Consider the following 19,913-nt stretch of genomic DNA (forward strand, 5'->3'; position numbering starts at 1 on the left):
GTAAAAGAGCCACATGCTGCTCCAGAGCCGCAGGTTGCTGACCCCTGCCCTAGAAGTTACCGTAAGTGCAACTCAAAAGAATCTTTACGTCTTGTTGAATGACCCAACTGAGATCAAAGGGGAGGAAAGGGGATAGCAAGCCAGGCCCTCTGCAGAATCTCAAATTTGCCAGTTATCCCTTTTCTTATGTAATGTTAAGGTAGAGGGTGGAAGAAAAATGAGGAGTTACTAACTCTTTCCTTATGACTTCCGGGGTTATTGAAAAGCCACTGTGGCCAGCCTTTGAAGCACTGACTTAATACTCAAATAGCTAAGTGAGCGGTAGGTTGGGTTCACTCATTAGATGAACCTTAATAGAACCCTTTTGTTTAAGTATTTTATATTTTTATACTATTATAGCTTAACAGGTTAGAGTGGATGGATTAATATCATGGAAAATCCGTAGTGGACAAGTTGTGGTTGAAGCAAACCATGGTTTCTAGCAATATGTATCTGGAAGTATAGAGTTTGTTTGCATGGTACAATAAACCAATTTTTTTCAACCTTAGCAACTTTAAGATGTTGGGACTTCAACTTCCAGAATATATGCTGTCTGGCTGGGGAATTCTGGGAGTTGAAGTCCACACAATCTAAAGCTGTTGAGGTTGGTAAACACTACAGCCAACTCTGAAGAGTTACCACCATCTTTCCTGCAGCCTTTCAATCATGATTTGAGGCTTATTCTGTCATCTGAACCTCAAGCAACCATCACTCTGATTAGTTCAAAACAGAGTTAGAAATCCAGAAACTTCCTTTTTCCTCTAAAGGAAGTGGATAAAGAAGAAGGAAATGTTCAGGTGGAATACTTTGATGGCCATCTCACCCACAACCATGTACCTACTTCCTGCATTTCCTTCTCTCAATTCAAGAAAATAGACACTTGAATGTGCAGGAGAAATCAGTGAATAGAGGCATCCATGGTAAGGGAACATTTTAAAAAATCAGGTTATGTGGTTATGTGATCAAAGCACAGCTTCTGTTTTATATGTGCTGCACATGAGGAGTAGGGCTTCAATCACACAGGTCCCAGCTACTATATTGACTTTTTAGCCATATCCCTATGGCCACCCTTATCAATGGAGTTTGGGTGCTCCACCCATTCTACCAGAAACGGATGCTAATGAAACTTAAATGCACAACTTTTCCCCAAGCCAAGTTGAGGGTCACATCCCCCCAAAAAAGTCTGTGGGACAAGACAAAATAAAATTTTATTTTGTTGCATTTGCTTTAACATTTAATTAAGGTCATAGAATTTCTACTTAGTCATAAAGAAATATTTATGAATTCTTGTTTGGGTAATAAAGTCTAAAATGCCCTGGTAACAGAGTTGGCCTTGGAGGTCTTCAAATTTTTAAAGAAGAAATTAGAAAGCCATTTGTCCGGAATGGTTTAGGGCAGTATGGCGAATCTATGTTACGCCTGCCACAAATGGCACGCAGAGCCAACCCTCCAGGCATGCCAGCCATTGCCTGTTGCTCTTCCGGGTTCCAGCACGCACACGCGCGCTGGCCAGCTTTTATTTTTATTTTATTTTTATTTATTTTTATACGCCGCCCTTCTCCGGAGACTCAGGGCGGCTTACAATGCGTTAAGCAATAGCCTTCATTCTTTTGTATATTTATACAAAGTCAGCTTATTGCCCCCACAAACTGGGTCCTCATTTCACCTACCTTAGAAAGGATGGAAGGCTGAGTCAACCTTGAGCCTGGTGAGAATTGAACTCGCAGTAATTGCAGGCAGCTGGATGTTAAATGCTGCCTTAGTAGGAGGCATTAGCCTCCTACGCCACTCAGGCTGGTCTTCATGCGCACATGCACACCAAAAACCGGAAGACCATGTGACCAGTGCGCATGTGCACGCTGGAAACCAGAAGCTCAACTTCCCGGCATGCACATGTGCACCGGGGAGTTTCTTTTCTGGTTTCCAGCAGTCCTCCGCGCACACACAAACTCCCGTTTTGGCACTCGGTGCCGAAAAGGTTCGCCGAGTTTAGGGTCTCCTGCTTAAGCAGGGGTTGGACTAGAAAACCTCCAAGGTCCCTTCTAACACTGTTATTCTAGGTCAGACTGCACATCTCGACCTATCATCCAAACCAACATTTTCCAAGTTTCATGCCTTTTTTTCAAATTAATAATAGTGATAAACATGCATATAAATGACAATATAGAGAGCACAGTGTGATGATGGGTGTATGCAATGGTTGGTCCAAGCTGAGTGAGAACGTTGGTTTTCTTCTTTGCATAACTGATTTTCATTTCGAACCACAAATTCACAAGCTCATTTTTACATATAATGGTGAAAAATGTGGTTTTGAGAAAAACAGGGTCCCCCCCACTCCCGCCACGCATCTACAATGTATAGTTCCCAGCAGGGCCTGAAAATCTTTTGTAGATAGGCGATTATAGACGTTCGTATTGGCTGGGAACCCTGAGATTGTGATCAAAACATCTGAAGAGGATGTTCATCTGATGGGGAAAGCTGAGATCAAGAATTTGCTATCAAATAATCTATCTTAGTATATGACCAAGATTTCTTGGCAATTTACAGGATGATGTAGATTAAAAGCCTAGATATTAAAGAACAGTTAAAAGAACCAGAAATTAAAATCAACAATTATTGGCCTGCTTTAAAAGGCAACTTTTTAAAAAGTCAGTAGAGAGATTGGCTCCTTGCCTGAGAGATCAACTCAGCAGGCAAGGAATGGATTTCAAGGAACTGAGCCATCTCCAGAAAAGGCTTGATCCCAAAATCTAGCAAGTTGATCCTGTGGCAACTTGGATTTAAGTGAGTGAAGAGGGTAGAACGAGGGATCCCATCTCTTTGTATTTTGTTCAGAAGCCATCTCTTCTCCATCTGCTAAAGCTTCATTTGCAAAACACACCGAGTTTGCTTTCCATTATCTTTCTTTTTGTGTGTGGCTTGACATGTGTGAATCCAGCTTGCCTCTATAGCACTTTTCAGGGCTCATGAGTTTAGGACACTGGGCTGACAATCAGCAGGCTTGTGTTTGAGACCCTGTTGCTGCTGCGGGATAGGGTGAGCTCCGTCACACACCCCAGCTCCTGCTGACTGACCAGTTTGAAAGTGGGTGATCTCAAATAAATAGATAGGTGCCACTTCGGTGGGCAGCTTAACAAGGATATGAAAAGAGCCCCCAAATGGGCATCCCCTAGGCAACAGTGATGTCACTGTTCAATCCTTTCAACCTGGAAGGGCTTTGGTGCTCCTGGCACGACTGTAGTAGTAGTGGCACTTTTCAGGCTCCCGATGGCAAGAAGCAAGTGAAATGGAGCAGAAGATACAGTGAGTGTCTAAAATGTCATGATGTCAAAGTGGTATGTTGCCCAAGTGACGCACATAAAAAACTATGGAACTACCCTGAGGATATCTATGGAGTGAACCAAGAGTTGAAGGTTTAATTCCTTGTTCCTTCTTTTTCTTTCAATCTGACTGTTTGGTCTACGAGACTCCAAATGTTAGCTCCATCTTGATCCTTATTTTCTTTCTTTCTTTCTTTCTTTCTTTCTTTCTTTCTTTCTTTCTTTCTTTCTCTCTTTCTCTTTCTCTTTCTCTTTCTCTTTCTTTCTCTCTTTCTTTCTTTCTTCTCCAAAGTTTTGAAGGCTCTATTTCCTAAAATGATGGAAATAATAGGAGCCAAGATCCATCTATTTCTTATCCCTTCTTAAGTTTCTTTAGTTCACCTTTTCTTTCAGTCCAGGTAAGGAGCTTGCTCATTAACCTTTGCTCTGGCTAGATGCCTGCTTTCAAGACCATTCACATATATATGAACACACCTTTCTCTCCAACAGGGTGGATACATCTGAAAAGATCAACTCAGATCCTGAGATCTCTAAATGAATTCTCTGGACTAGATCCAGACTCAGCTCATGCAGAGCACATAGGAGGAGTACAATCTGGAAATCTGCATTTTTACACCACAGGTAAAAGGAAATCGAGGCAATTTTCTTTCTGGAAAGGATGGAATTGACAGAACAACCCTTGGTAACTATCTTTATCTTAGAGACCAAGGATCCAGAAGTATCCTCACTTGCATTTCTTCCAGGACGATGTGCCAGAATGAGGGCTGCTCCAAAGGTAATTCCAAAGGGAGTGCACCAGACACTCCAAAGGTAACCTCTCAGAACTCCATCTGCCCAGATTCAGCTTGAGTAGATTGTCTACCTACATTGACCTCATAAGAGCAAATTTCTAAGCTTCTGCTTAGTTCAATCAATCAGAATAGAACTGGAAGGGACCTTGGAGGTTTTCTAGTCCAACCCCCTGCTCAAGCAGGAGACCCTAGACCATTTCAGACAGGTGGCTGTCCAGTTTCTTCTTTAAAACCTCCAGTGATGAAGCACCCACAACTTCTGGAGGCAAGTTGTTCCACTGGTTAATTGTGTTCTCGGTCAGGAAATTTCTCCTTAGTTCTAGGTTGGATCTCTCCTTGATTAGTTTCCATCTACTGTTTTCCTGCCCTCTGGTGCTTTAGAAAATAAGTGGACCCCCCACCTCTTCTTTGTGGCATCCCCTCAAATACTGGAATACTGCTATCATGTCACCCCTAGTATAGACTGGCCATACCCAGTTCCTGCAACCATTCCAAAAGTTGAATTTCTATATTTGTTTCTATATATTTCTATATTTCCCAGATCACTTCCCTGCCTAGTAAGCACTTGAGCTGACACACTAAGGAGCCCATTTCTTAAAACATGCATAAACCCTTTTTGTAAAAGCCAGGTCAAACATGCAATTAACGTAATTGCTCAATAAATCCCTGAATTCAGCACAAAATCAGAGTGGCATTAATTTCTGAGATTCTGGAAGAGAAGTACCTTTTTATGGCATCCGAAGCCACCGAAAGAAAGAGCCTAGTCTTGAAAGGTATCATCTCCACGAAAATCCCACTACCAAGCAGAATTCCAACGGCATCCAGAAATAGAGGGATAAAACTACACACACATTGGAGAACTGTGAATTCTCCAAAACAGAATCACAAAAGGCGATACCTTTGAACGTCCATCCTCAACTTTTCTGCATCCCCAAATACTACATTCATGTTCAGAGTTGAAGGACTTAGAAGAACAAAACCATCGTTTCCCCCTTGTTTTGAATTCAGCTGCCAAACTGTATAAGCCTTACCTAGAACTGCTGTCAGAGTGGCTAAAACCCTCAGCATGATCACTAGCATTTTCTTGCGCAGGATAAGAAACAGAAGACGCTTCCCTGAGAAAAAGCAAATTCAAAATGGAGCTTGTGAGATACGGGCTCTGACTTTTACTTATCAACTAAGCCAGTCAACAAAGAGTTGACTCCTTCATCCATTATCAGATATCCCCAACAGTTCTCTGGCTACCTGTACAATTAGCTCAGCCAAAACCTTTTTCTGAGGTGTGGACTATTGAAATATTTGTTAATCATAAACTAAGGGTACAAGGAGGCATCTATGGCTGGATGGTGGCACCCTTAAAAATACAAGAGTTTGGTAGTGACTGTTCCGAACCTTCTTTTCAGTTGCAGTTATGCGCATTTGATATTTTATTTCCATTATACCAGGGCTGGGCAAATGTGGCCCTTTTACAACCTGTGGACAGGAATTCTGGGAGTTGAAGTCCACAGGTTGTAAAAGGCCACATTTTAAAAAAAAAAATTGATTTATATGCCGCCCTTCTCCAGAGACTCAGGGCGGCTTACAATGCGTTAAGCGATAGCCTTCATCCTTTTGTATATTTATACAAAGTCAGGTTATTGCCCCCACAATCTGGCTCCTCATTTTACCTACCTTAGAAAGGATGGAAGGCTGAGTCAACCTTGAGCCTGGTGGGATTTGAACTTACAGTAATTGCAGACAGCTTTATGTTAATAACAGTGCTTTAGTCTCCTGCGCCACCAGGCTCCTAACATTTGCCCACCCCTGCATTATACTACTGCTTTTCCTGTGCATGTTTTCTGTTTGGTTTAGCTCTCAAATCAAATGTTGCATTGCATTATGTAGGTCTGAGATGAACGATCTTTGGCGAAGGGTGTATGAAGAGATGAATATAGTGAGCAGAAGAATAAGTTAAATGGGTATAATTATATCCCACCTCTGAGAAGGGTCCTTCCTTCCTTCCTTCCTTCCTTCCTTCCTTCCTTCCTTCCTTCTTTCCTTCCTTCCTTCCTTCCTTCCTTCCTTCCTTCCTTCCTTCCCCCTTCCCTTCATTAACAGAGCTGGAAAGGACCTTGGAGGTCTTCTAGCCCACTCCCCTGCTCAAGCAGAAAACCTTATATGATTCCAGAAAAATGGTTGTCCAATCACTTATTGAAAACCTCCAATGATGGACCACCTACAACTTCCAAAGGTAAGCCACTCCACTGATTAATTGTTCTCACTGTCAGGAAATTTTTCCTTACTGTAGTTTTATGTTGGAAATCCCCTTGATAGGTTTCCATCCATTACTACTTGTCCTGCCCTCAAGATCCAAGGCAACTGCTAGGAACACAGCAAGTTTGATATAGGAGAATACGGAAAATACAGATTAACAGAGTTGGAAGGGATCTTGTAGGTCATTTAGTTCAACCCCCCGGCCCAAGCAGACCCTACATCATTTCTGACAGATTGCAGTCCAGTCTGTTCTTGAAAGCTTCCAGTGATGAAGCTCCCACAGCATCCGAAGGCAACTTCTGTTCCATGGGTTGATTGCTCTCACTGTCAGAAAATTTCTCCTTATTTCCAGGTTGAATCTCTCCTTGATCAGTTTCATTCCATTATTCCTTGTGTGGCCTTCAGGTGCTTTGGAGAAACTTGACCCCCTCCTCTCTGTGGCAGCCCCCTGCTCAACCCTTAGGAAAGGAGTTGAAAAGTTATGTCACCAAGACCTCCTTCAAAACTAGGCTGCAACCATTTTGTGCCATTTTACTCATCATGTTTAAAGGACCAGGCTGTAGAAAATTAGAAAATATGAAGGGCAAACTTGTTATAGAATAAATTTCCCTGTTGCTGAGTGAAAATCTAGACCTCACTCCCATATTTTTTCTCCAGAGGATTGGATTTTGGAATTGGCTTCCTGAAAGCCCCTGAGGAATGATGGGCATGTTAACAGACCAAACCACTTAAGGTCTAAAGGAGAACCAGAAGCTTCTCATTCTTTCTTCATCCATTTGTGATAGACCTTCTCAGTAAAAAAATGGGCAGGTCCCTCGTCTGCTCTGTTCAAGAGAGAGTCGGGCATGGCAACTCTTATCTCACAATAGAGTGGAAAGTCTTACAATTCGGTGCCAGGCACTGCTTCTTAACAATTGATGTGTATACCGATACTGATCATGCAAACCAAACAGCCTGATTCTAAATCAGCAAAGTTTAAAGAGTAGCATAAATGAAAATGGAGTCCTTCTTCTCCTGTGCTCCTCTGGACAAGCTCAGCCTTCAGGGAAAGTAGAAACTGGTATTTCTAAGCATTGGAAAACATTATTTTGTTTAGAAACAGGCTCACTATAAGGGGAGCAGCTTCCCTCCTCTCATTTTCAGCTGAAGCACAGTGTTCACAGAAGTGGGTGATCCCCACTTGGGTTTCTGAAAAGAACCAAAAGTGCCATGGGATTTTCTGCAGGGAGCAAAGTCGGTTCTTGATGTCCAAATTAAGCTCCTTCCTGCTACCCTCCCCATTCATCCCCTCCCTTCACTAGAAAAATAACCCACTTTTCCCCAGTATCTATGCTAGGATTCTAGGTTCCTGGAATTGTATGTGGGAACAACCTGGGGAGGCATGGTAAAGAGATGCTGGTTAGGAAATAATCAGATAAGAGCGAGCACAGTCCACAGCAATGAAATTAAAAGACACTTGCTCCTTGGGAGGAAAATTATGGCAAACCTAAACACCATATTAAAAAGCAGAGACGTTAGCTTGCTGACAAGGGTCCATATAGGCAAATTGCTACTGGTTTTCCCAGTGGTAATGTATGGCTGTGAAAGCTGGACCCTAAGGAAGGCTAAGCGCTGAAGGATTGATGCCTTTGAATTATGGTGCTGGAGAAGACTTTTGAGAGTCCCTTCGACTGCAAGGAGATCCAATCAGTCAATCCTAAAGGAAATCAACTCTGACTGTCCTTTGGAAGGACAGATGCTGAAGCTGAAGCCCAAATACCTTGGCCACCTGATGAAAAGGGAGCACTCCTTGGAGAACACCCTGATGTTGAAAAAGACGGAAGGCAAAAAAGAGAAGGGGACAGCAGAGGATGAGATTTATTTATTTCATGTATTTATATGCCGCCCTTCTCCAGAAGGACTCAGGGCGGCGAACACAAGTTAAAAACATGTACAACAAAATCCCATTTTAAACCAAATTAACTAATAAATAATAAATAATAAAACCCAGAATCAGAGTCAGCCTACTTGCTTGAACAGCCAAGTCTTCAGGTCCCGATGGAAGGAGCAGAGATCAGGAGCCATCCAGAGCTCAGTAGGCAACTCATTCCAGAGGGTGGGAGCACCCACAGAGAACATCCTACCCCTGGGGTCCGCCAGACGACACTGGGTCGCCGTCAGAACCCTGAGGAGAGCAGCCCTATGTGAGCGAACAGGACAGTGAGAGGCAGGCAGGAGAAGGTCCTGCAAATATCCCGGACCTAAGTCATGTAGGGCCTTATAGGTGAGAACTTATAGAGATGATCAGATAGTGTCAGCAATGCAATGAACATGAATTTGGGCCAGGTCTGGGAGACAGTGGAGGACAGAGCAGCTTGGGATGCTGTGGTCCATGGGATCATGAAGAGTCGGACATGACTTAGCAACTGAACAACAACAAAAGCCCACATCAGCACAGTGTATGGAGGTGGAGGCTCAGACGGGACCTTCCTTAGCTTCTCAGTCTGTAAAAGAGATGGCAGGAGATTTATACTTTTAGGCTTGCAAAATTCTGTTACTGTAGCTTTACAGTAAAGTAGAATTAGCTTATCTAGCCATGTTTCCTGTCTGGTTCACCTGGTAAGGCTGACAATGCCATAAGCCGGATGTACTGTCCATCTGGTCTCCACACCCATCATAGAGGGGCCCTGACCTTGTCACCAAATCCTGTGCCTTCTGGAAATTCCTTCCTGACTCCCATCCTTGCTTGGAAAGAATGCCAAAATCTGTGTGGCCTTGGGTCTCCTGCTCAAAGGGATTTCTCTCTTACTATTTCAAAGAAATAGTAATATTTCTTTCCAATTGCAGTTGTGATTTTGAGATGAATCTACTCTGGAGTGGTTCTGAGCAGCTTGAATATCGGTTTGGTTTTTTAGCTAGACAAAGGAGATTATTCCACTGACAAAGTCATCCAATGAACCTATCTAAGTGGTAAGTTTCACATGGATCTCCCCAGGTTTGGTCCAATACCAATACCATAGACCAACATTTCTCAATCTTGACAACTTTAAGATTTGTGGATTCCCAAGTTCCAAAACTAAATTCTGGGACTTGAAGTCTACCCATCTTTAAGTTGTCAAGGTTGAGAAACAGTGCCCTAGACTTAAATCCCATAGCAATTTGATGAAAAATGAGTATAACCCCTTTCTCCAAAGGGATTATTTTATTAAGATCCCAGAACCACTTCTTGTAGCACAGCAAGCATTTTGTAAAAATCTCTGCCACCACCTTCCTGTACTATTTATAGTTATATTTATAGCTCAGGATTGAATTATGGGATCCTTGGTGCTCCATGAGCTTGGTTGTTTGCTTGCAGACATTTCATTACTCAACTAGGTACCATCATCAGTGATAGCTTTGATTATTAGCATAACAGCACTGATGATGTTATGTAGTTGGATACTGAAATGTCTGCAAGCAAACAACCAAACTCCGAGAGCACCAAGGACTCCACCAGCTTCCTGTATCCTGTTTTCCTTCTCAACTGGAGCCTTGCTGGTACAATGGTCTAAGCACCCTGTTATTAACACAAGCTGTCTGCAATTACTGTAAGTTCGAATCTCACCAGGCTCAAGGTTGACTCAGCCTTCCATCCTTTCTAAGGTAGGTGAAATGAGGACCCAGTTTGTGGGGGCAATAAGCTGACTTTGTATAAAAATATACAAAAGTATGAAGGCTATTGCTTAATGCATTGTAAGCCGCCCTGAGTCTCCAGAGAAGGGCAGCATATAAATCAAATTAAAAAATAAATAAATAAATAAAAAACTATCTCTCTACCTTCTTTGATGCTTGTATGCTTGGTGGCGTACGTTCTTTTGTTCAAAGATTTCATGGCACATTTGCAACTTTCTTGGGCAGAGTTTCTCAACCTTGGTGGTTTTCAGAATTGTGGACTTCTGGGAATTGAAGTCCACATATCTTAAAACGGCCAAGGTTGAAAAAAACACTGCTTGCGTTTTCTCTCACATTATCTCCTATTGTCTCTTTCCAACTATAAACCTGGCAGAACTCAACCCGTGAATTTCTTCTGTAAAGGAGAAATCATCTAATTTTGAAGAGTGGGCGATCGCGCAATAATCCTTTTCAAATCATTCTCCTTCTGACATGCTTTGCACATTTTCTCCCCATCGTTAGCCATTCCTCCTTCAAACATCACTTCCAGCTGACTTCGTTTTTTCCTTTCTTTTGGGTCTCTTTTTCTAGGATTTCTATTTTTTTTCCTCCACTATGGTTTCATATTGGGCATTCCTCTTTCGTTCATTCGGGTTGTTTTTGCTATCTTGAAGGGACGGCTGCTGTCTGAACGTGAGACGGTATCTGTGGTTTTCTAACTGCCGTTTCCCCCTTTCCTGAAATAGATGGTGGAGGAGGAGGAGGGGTGGTCTCGTCTTGCCTTACAAATTTCTTCAGGCTCTCAGGCTGATATTATCTGGTTGCACATAATTCACCCACTCGTATTCCTAGACTCTCCGTTTTGTCTCATCAGCCCTTCAACTTGAACAGTTATGCTGTGGTTTAGCGTCCCAACCGTCCCAACTCAACTGTCGCCTTCAACTGCTAATTCCCCTTGATGGTTTGGTCACCATCAAACCATCCGAATTGCTTGAAAATGTTCAGCTTTGTATAGTGAGTTTCTCACTGGGAAATCACCAGTATGGAAGTGAAAATGAATATATATTTTTCTCCATGGATCAATTTGGTATGGGGACAGTGCAAGAGAGCCATGTTAATTTATGGAGGCATAAAATCAGGAGTTTAGTAGCCCTTTAAAAATATATATATTATTTATTCGTCAAACAAAAATTATAAATTCATAGAAAAAAATGAAAAAAAAATCCTAAAATGTGACAGGGGCGACAGGCAAGTAGTGCATTTATGCATGCCCCTTAAAGGTAAAGGTTCCTCTTGCACATATGTGCTAGTCGTTCCTGACTCTAGGGGGTGGTGCTCATCTCCATTTTGAAGCCGAAGAGCCAGCGCTGTCCAAAGCCATCTCCGTGGTCATGTGGCTGGCATGACTCAACCCCAAAGGCGCACGGAACTCTGTTACCTTCCTACCAAAGATGGTCCCTATTTTTCTACTTGCATTTTTTACGTGCTTTCGAACTGCTAGGTTGGCAGAAGCTGGGACAAGTAATGGGAGCTCACCCCGTTACGCGGCACTAGGGATTCGAACCGCGGAACTGCCGACCTTTCGATCAACAAGCTCAGCGTCTTAGCCACTGAGCCGCCACATCTTTTAGGAGCCTCTTAAATATGGGATGAGGTCCACAGACGTTTTGATGAACAGAGTTTATTCAAAGGCATAAATGCTTTCGTGAGCTGCAGCTGACTCCATCAGATGCATAGAGTGCCTCACCTCAAATGTTAAATCCTCCATCAAGCTAGACAGTCCGCAGAGCCGATAAAAAGACATGTTATGCTTTTTAATGGCATCTGTCTAAAAGTCTATAAAAATGTTAAAGGCTCCTCCTCATTCTCTATATGGTGAAAACATCATCTTGTCTTTGATTGGCTTGGGCTAAGCGTAGTGTCATAGGGTTAACCCCTGTAATTAATAAACTACAGCTTTAGATATAACAGCCAGTGTGAACTTACCAACCAGCAGTGGTTCATTTAGCAAACCATCATAAATAGTTCGTTTCATTGATTCTTCAGTTTATCAATAAATGATAATATTTGCAGCTCAGGGTTGGATTGTGGGGTTCTTGGTGTTCTCTGAGTTTGGTTGTTTTCTTCCAGATGTTTCATTATCCAGCAAGGTAATATCCGTGTGCACTGTGTGTGCCCCTCTATTCAATGTATACTTTGTCTTTATTTTTATACAGCACACATGATGCTTCCTGCCCATAAGAACAGCCCTAAGACGGTGAGGTTGGCCCGTAGTCACCCAGATGGGTTTGTATCTAAGATGAGACTAGAACTCATGGTCTCCCAGCATCTAAACCACTACGCCAAACTGGTGCTTGCTTTAAACCCATTTCATTCAATCTTTGGAAATATGGAAACACTTTGTTAATCAAGAGTCCTTGAGGTGGTTTTGATCTTAGAAGGTCCTGTCAAGATATTGCCATCTCATGGTTGTTGAAAGATCCCCCTCCCTTTGGGCCTTGATAGTCAGCAGTAAAAGGAAACGAGGCCACCAGAAAAGAGGTGGTGAAATGCCATCAAAGCTGACACAGACCAGAGCAAAGAAACAATTGAAAGAACTGGTAAAAAAAATAAGAAAATGTTGGAGAGAGCTGTTCCATGGAATGGACAAAGATTGGACATGATCGAACAGATTTCTTCTTCTCCTTCTCCTTCTCCTTCTCCTTCTCCTTCTCCTTCTCCTTCTCCTTCTCCTTCTTCTTCTTCTTCTTCTTCCCCTTCCCCTTCCCCTTCCCCTTCCCCTCCCCCTCCCCTCCTCCTCCTCCTCCTCTCAAAGCCTCCTTGATGGCTTTCCGGAGCCATCATTTGTATTATTTGATGGGACTTGCTGCCCTACAATTATTCCAGTTCCCGTTGAGTTCATCACCATAAGCAAGGCCTAAATAGGAAGGCTTTCCAAGTAAAGATGGAAATGTGAAGTAAACCAGAATGAAGCCAAAGCAGAAACATGGCGGGCTTCTCATATTAACATTATATGATGTTTATAACATTATGTATTTATAATTTTTGTTGCATTGCTTTCTCATTTTCCATTTTCTTCTGCCTTTGTTCTGCTTTCTTGAAAGGCATTTTAAAAAAATAACATGGCTGATGCAAATGTCATTTGCAGAGCATTTTAAGGCCAGGATACCCCTTCCTTATAGATGTATCTTCATCACACTTGAGAAATTGAATGTCTGTTGTGTGGGGGGGGGATGAAAAAAGAATAAAGATGATGGAATAGAGCAGGAGTCAGCAACCTGCGGCTCTGGAGCCACATGTGGCTCTTTCACCCCTCTGCTGCGGCTCCAGGTCACTAAAAATACGCATCACAACCACCAATGTGTGACACCCACCAGCATGCAATTTATTGAGCTTTTCAACCCCCGGTAGGCCAACCATGGATAAATCCAAGAAAAGAAAAGTTTCAGAAGAAAACAGAAGGTTTAATTCAACTACATATGCTAGTTTTGTGGTCGCTCAAGAAATAGTCAGGCACAGGAAGGGTTTTGTGGCTCCCGGTGTTTTCTTTTCTGTGGGAAACGGCTCCAAATGGCTCTTTGAGTGTTTAAGGTTGCAGACCCCTGGAATAGAGCCTTGTTAATGAAGACATGGCAAACTGCTGGCTGCTGGCCTTGCAAGGTAAACCAGATAGGAATCACAACCAGATGACGGAATTCTGTTTTATCCTAAAACTACATTAACAGAACATTGCAAGCCTGAAGGTACAGTTCTCAGAGGCAAAAATGGAACTCAAAGAGTATCAAGAAGAGGCACTTTAAGCAGCAAATAAAATTTAAATCCCAGAGATTCCCAACAAAAGGGAATTCTTTTGCCTTTTGGGCCAAAAGAAACTAAGCCAGAAACATTGCTGACTCCCACTCTATCTACTTTTTTTCCCCTCGTTTAATGGGGAGTTCAGTAGCACAACAATGAGTCTCACATCCATTCGCAGCAAGGAGGCTCTTATCTAAAGATAGAAAGGAAACAGGGAAGGGCCAGGATAACAGAAACACCCTGTTAGCAGACTCTGAGTCAGCCCTGGGTGGACTCAAAGGAACGTTCACAGTCTTCCTCCTACACACCAGAAACACAGCCCTTCCTTCTTCAGCACAAACCCCCATCTGAAGACAAGGCAATTCACTGGATGGAGAATCAGATTTGGCTGCACGACGTGGGTAGAAAACTCCAACCAATTTTAGAACGTAGAACGTAGAATATTAGAGTTGGAAGGGACCTTGGAGGTCTGTAGTCTGACCCACTGCTTGAGCAGAAAGCCTTATACCAGTGATGGCTTAGCTTTTTGCCATCACGTGGCAAAAGTGGGGGGGAGCATGGGGGGTCATGCACGCATGTGCCCACACCCATAATTCTATGTGCCCTGCTCCCTGCGCATGCACCGTAGGGCTCCCCCTGCTTTTGGCACGTGATAGCACGGTGGACTCAGTAGGCCTGTTTTTCGCCCTTCCCAGGGTCCAGAGCCTTTCTAAGAGACTGGGGAGGGTGAAAATGGCCTTCGCCACCCCCCTGGAGGCCAGAAACGGCCCATTTGCCAACTTCTAGCAAACGGACCGTTTCCGGCCTCCGGAGGCCCTCTGGCGGGGGTGTGGGGAAGGCCGTTTTCACCCTCCCCAGGCTCCTAGAAAGGCTCTGGAGCTTGGGGAGAGCAAAAAACAGGTCTTCCCCAAACACCTCAGGCTCTCCAGAGGCAGGAAACAGCCTGTTTCCCTACTTCCGGTGAACCCAGAAAGCCTGAAAATCAGCTGAGCTCACGTGCCCACTGGTATGGCTCAGCGTGCCACCTGTGACACGTGTGCCATAGGTTCGCCATCACAGCCCTATACAATTTCAGACAAATAGTGATGGAGCACCCATAACTTCTGAAGGCAAGCTATTCCATTGATCGATTGCTCTGACTGTTAGGAAGTTTCTCCTTAGTTCTGGGTTGCTTCTCTCCTTGGTTAGTTTCCATCCATTGCTTCTTGTCTTGCCTTATGGCTCTTTGGAAAATAGTTTGATCCCTTGTCTTTGCAGGAGCCCCTCAAATATTGAAACTGCTATTATATGAACATGCAAGTGAGCGCCCAGAAATAAACCCTTCCTTAGAATATGGGGGTCTGCTTCCTAAGAGTCTGTCTTCCTGAGAGCGCTGGCTCTTCAGCTTTGAAACGGAAATGAGCACCGCCCCCTTTTATAAATTAAAAGACAAGAGGTTGTTCAGAAAATTCATATTTGGTTTCATTGAATGAATCAATTCATTAACAGTTGATTCAGCAAGTTCCCCCCCAAGGTCCTAATGTGACTTCCCAGTACAAGCCATGATGACTTTATGGGTGTCATAGTGTTATTGTGTACAGTAAATGGCCTGAATTATATCATTGATGCTGGATATCATGACATGACTGAACCATTTTAATTGTCCATGTGACACATGAAATATGGCTATTGTTTATTGAAATGCTTCTTTTCATTTGTGTGTGTGTGTGTGTCTGTGTGTGTCTGTCAGTTTTATGCCACGGACAAAGGCAGCAGGCTAGAAACCAGCAGTCTGGGAGTTCTAGTTCTTCCTTAGGCATGAAACCATTGGGTGACCTTCAGCCAGTCGTTGTCTCTCAGCCCCAGGAAGGAGGAAATGGAAAATCACTTCTGAAAAGCCTTGCCAAAAGAACTGCACAGACTTGCTCATGTTATCCCTAGGAATCAAAAATAACTCAAATGCAAAGTAAGAGACTGTCTGGTCTAGTGGTTAAAATACCAGGCTAAAAACCAGGAGAGTGTGAGTTCTACCCTTGCCTTAGGCAAAACAACAACAACAGCTGATTGACTTCAGGCTAGTTCTTCTCTCTTAGCCCTCGGAGGGAGGCAATGGCAAACCAATCCCGAAAATCTTCCCAAGAAAACTGCAGGGATTTGTCCCAGAAGTTGCCAGAAATCCAGACTGACTTTGGACAAATATAACAAAAATATTCATTATTATATAATGTTTATAACATTATGTATTTATGATTTTTGTTGCGTTGCTTTCTCATTCTTCTGCTCTATTGAAAGGCATGTTTTAAAATAAGATGGCTGATGCAAATGTCATTTGCAGAACATTTTAAGGTCAGGATACCCCCCTCCTTATAGATGCATCTTTATCACACTTGAGAAATTGAGTGTTTGTTGAGGGGTGGGGGATGAAAAAAGGATAAAGATGATGGAATAATAGAGCCTTGGTAATGAGGACATGGCAAGCTGGCTGGCTGCTTGCCTTGCAAGGTAAACCAGATAGAAATCACAACCAGATGATCTAATTCTACTTCAGTCTAAAGCTACATTAACAAAACATTGCAAGTCTGAAGGCACAGTTCTCCCACGATCTCTTTTACAGTCTAAGAACTTAGGGAAGGTGCCTCCCAAGTCTCTTGCTCTGCCCATTTCTAAACTGTTGGCTATGTAATCTTCTATCAGACTGTTCCCTAAGCATCTCTTCATCCCGTCTTCCAAGGTCTTTTCCCCATACCAGGGGTCAGCAACCTATGGCCCTCGAGCTGCATGTGGCTCTATCACCCCTCTGTTGCGGCTCCCTGTCACTCAAAATATGCATCACAACCACCAATGTGGGATACCCACCGGCACACGATTTATTGAGCTTTTCAACCCCCGGTAGGCCAACCATGGATAAATCCAAGAAAAGTTTCAGAAGAAAACAAAACATTTAATTTAACTATATATGCTAGTTTTGTGGCCGCTCAAGAAATAGTCAGTCATTTGGAAACTGGTCCAAATGGCTCTTTGAGTGTTTAAGGTTGCAGACCCCTGCCCCACACCAACTGTGGTTCTACTTGAGGATGCAATGTGAGTCCATGCCAAGTATACAAACCAGACCACATTCAACACCTAGGCAGAGCAGAGACCTACCTTTCTCTCTCCATCCCTCCCTTTCTTTTCCCCTTGCCTTCCCTCACCTCCCTCTTTCCTTCCCTTTCTCTGTTTTTAATCCTACATTAAGCCTAAAACTTTTGCTGCAATCTTGAAGGACAAAGAGCTTTCAGTGTTATTTTGAATTTTGTTATTTTGAGACTTGGATGAAATGTTTGTGAGACCAAGAGGACATTTTTAACATCTCCCGATGGAAGAAGGTGGAAAAAAAATGTGACAGGGATTGTAGATGCATGGTTTTCATGAAATCATTGTGTTTTGTGAGAATCTCTTGGAATACTCTGATATGAGATTTCTCTTCCCCCCCCCCGCCCCCTTCTGTTCAATTATATCCAATTCTCAGAGACTGACTGGACAAGTCCTTACAATTTTCTTGGCAAGATTTCAGAAGTGGTTTTCCCTTGCCTGCTTCCAAGGGTTCAGAGAAAGGGACTGGCCCAAGGTCACTCAACTGTCTTTGCACCTAAGATGGGACTAGAACTCAAGGTCTCCTCGTCGCTAGCCTTACCAAAATCCAACAAAGAAACCACCCATGTGTATATTCCACAAAAAACCACTAGAGGGTAGCATTGCTACAAATGTTTGCTCTCTCTTAACCTACATGTTCTTTTTTTAAAAAATGAAAATATTGTTCTTTGTCATTTATTTTAATAACGCATTACCATTTCAGCATCCCACACCTTTCTTTACTTGGATGCATCAACTAAACTATGCAGAGTGGTTAAGCAATTCTTCCAATATGGCTGATCCTGATCAGATGGGGAAGGGAAGGTGATGGGTTAGGAAGTACTTGTTCTTGTGCTTTACTGTGATCCTGGTCAGCTCCCTGTGCCTACCCTTTGCATTCCAGGAGAGGACTTCTATTGCTGAGAATGATATTTTTTTCTTCTGCATTAAGACATACATGCGCTTACTTTTCCAAGTTTTTATTTATTTATTTATTTATTACTAAATTTATTGGCCGTCCATCTTAACACAGGGTTGGATAGGAGAAAAGAGTTAAAGATCTTCATCTTCCCAAGCCCTGAATTTGATCAGAGAAACATATGTACTGTCTGTTATTGGTAAAATATAAATTCATCCACTGACTATACCCCTGGTTCATTTGCTTGCCAACTCTGAAGTCAAAATATTTTCCTACCTTGGACCCAGCGGTGAAATCCAGCAGGTTCTGACAGGTTCTGGAGAACCGGTAGTGGAAATTTTGAGAGAACCGGCAAATACCACCTCTCGCTGGCCCCAGGAGTGGGGAGGGAATGGGAATTTTGCAGTATCCTTCCCCTGCCACACCCACCAAGCCACACCCACAGAACCCATAGTAAAAAAAATTTGGATTTCACCACTGCTTGGACCAGGCAACTAGTTTCTACCCTCTGCAAGCTGGCTGGGAAATTCTGGGAGCTGAAGTCTCACACATTCTTGTTGAGGTTGAGAAACACTATTATAATAGCAAAGCTGGCTATGGAAATGCTAATATTTTGGTGACGATAAATAGATCAGGTAGCCACAAAGTTGCAGGGAAATGAATTCATTTCTTTTCCAGGAATGAATTCTTAGCACGACAGGGTGCAAACATTTAGGAAGAGTCTATTGCACAGTTGATCTTTGGGCTCCTGAAAAGCAGTAGTATATTGTTAGGCATTGAATGTTCTAAATCTGTATTTATTTTTTTACCCTGCAGGGGTGGCGCATCTGGGATTTTTCTGGCCTGGGTCATGACGTCCAGCCAGAATGGAGAATTCTGGGGACCTTGGTGCTCTCTGAGCTTGGTTGTTTCCTTGCAGATGTTTCCTTGCCTAACTAGATGACATCATCACTGCTAGTGGGGAGTGTAGTTACTAGTATTGCAAGCCATTAGCATATGAAAAGAGATAAACCTCCTCCCCAGCACTGATGATGCTATCTAGTTGGGTAATGAAACGTATGCAAGGAAACAACTAAGCTCAGAGAGCACCAAAGACCCTGAACTGTACAGAGATTCTTTTCTAACTGTAGAATGGAGAATTGCAATAATAGCTGAATCTCTCTGGATCGCTTGTAATAAAATGCATTAGACTGCATATCAATATCCAAATCATTTAATTATTTATTTGGGCAATACCAAATGACAATGTAAGGAGGCAATCAGCCAGAAATGCTTTCCTTTCCTTAAATGGGATAATAAGAAACAAATATTCTAGAAAACAAAATAATGATGCTGCAATTTGACTTGGAAAGCATCAGTTTTTAGCAATCTAGGTGAATTGAATTGGATTCATGAGTTTCCTCATAGTTGTTATTAAACAGCCAAAATGGACTTCATTTTTTTGCTCTTTCTCCGCATTTTCTGAATCCCTGGGTGATTCTGGACAACGGGAAAAGGATTTGGAGTAGAAGCACAAGCATGGGAGAACCTTGTCCCATCAAAAGCATCACTTGCTGAGGCTGCTTTCCCCCTGAAACGGCAGCAGAGTTAGCTTCATTTTGGGTTCTTTTTGAGAGAATTGAGGGGAAGGGATGGCATTCTTCAAGCATTGATAAACGTCATTATTCCAGCTGCAGAATTCTTAGTTTCAAGAAAGCAGCAATAAATCAAAGTAATCTCTTCAAATTCTTGTGTTGAATCTCTCTAAAAGGAAGAACGTTGCCATGAAGGTTTGATCCACCCATCAGTCAATGTTCTCCCTCGCCCGCCCCTCCCCCCCAACCAAAAGAAGAGGACCCAAGAACTTGGTGGAGAGAAGGAAGAGGAGGAGAAACTTTTGTGAACCTTTCTGGTTAGCCATAGAACGCCAGTGAGGAAAATGTGTTAATAGAAGAGAATATTTGTAGCTCAGGGTTGAACGATGGAGTGTTTGGTGCTTGGTGGTTTTCTGCAAGTACGAAACTTGGTAGTTTGGTAGTTTCATTGCCAAACTAGGGAACATCATCAGTTGTAGGAGGGAGGGAGGGAGGAGACTGT

This window comes from Pituophis catenifer, unplaced genomic scaffold (genome assembly GCF_029215685.1).
Source record: "Pituophis catenifer annectens isolate HBS135680 unplaced genomic scaffold, rPitCat1.0.hap2 SCAF_11, whole genome shotgun sequence".
Taxonomy (NCBI): domain Eukaryota; kingdom Metazoa; phylum Chordata; class Lepidosauria; order Squamata; family Colubridae; genus Pituophis; species Pituophis catenifer.